Here is a 731-nt window from a genome sequence, read left to right as displayed (position 1 = left end):
TTAAAGATCCTTACAAGTTGAGTCATACAGTAACTATTGATGAACAGTTGGTCACCTTTAGAGGGAGATGTCCCTTTCGTCAATATATTCCTTCCAAGCCAGGTAAATATGGCATTAAATTTTGGGCATTGTGTGATAGTAGCTCAAATTATGTTTGGAATTTGGAAATTTATAAGGGGAAAGAAAAAGATAACCCAAGGGAAAAAAATCAAGCTGAAAGAGTGGTCCTAACTCTGATAAGGGGATTGGAAAATTCTGGCAGAAATATTACGTGTGACAATTTTTTTACGAGCATTGGTTTGGCAGAAAAGTTATTCAAAAAAAATCTGACAATCGTAGGAACAATTAGAAAAAATCGTCCGGAATTGCCAGATAAATTTATTTCTCCAAAAGGTAGAGATTTATATTCATCATTGTTTGGATTCAAGGACAATTTCACTATTGTTTCTTATATGGCAAAGAAAAATAAAACTGTCACATTGTTGAGTACAATGCATCACCAACCAGAATATGATAAAAACAATGAAAAAAAGAAACCAGAAATAGTTCTTTATTATAACAAAACCAAAGCTGGAGTTGATACAATGGATCAGATGACAAGAGGGTATAGCACTAAACGGATGACAAGACGATGGCCACTTGTTGTGTTTTATAACATGATAGATATAAGTGGATTAAACGCTTATATCATATGGAAATCAATGCAATCTGAAAAAAGTATCAAAAGCAGG

This window comes from Helobdella robusta (genome assembly GCF_000326865.2).
Source record: "Helobdella robusta unplaced genomic scaffold HELROscaffold_3, whole genome shotgun sequence".
NCBI lineage: Eukaryota > Metazoa > Annelida > Clitellata > Rhynchobdellida > Glossiphoniidae > Helobdella > Helobdella robusta.
Note: the sequence above shows the minus strand (reverse complement) of the source record.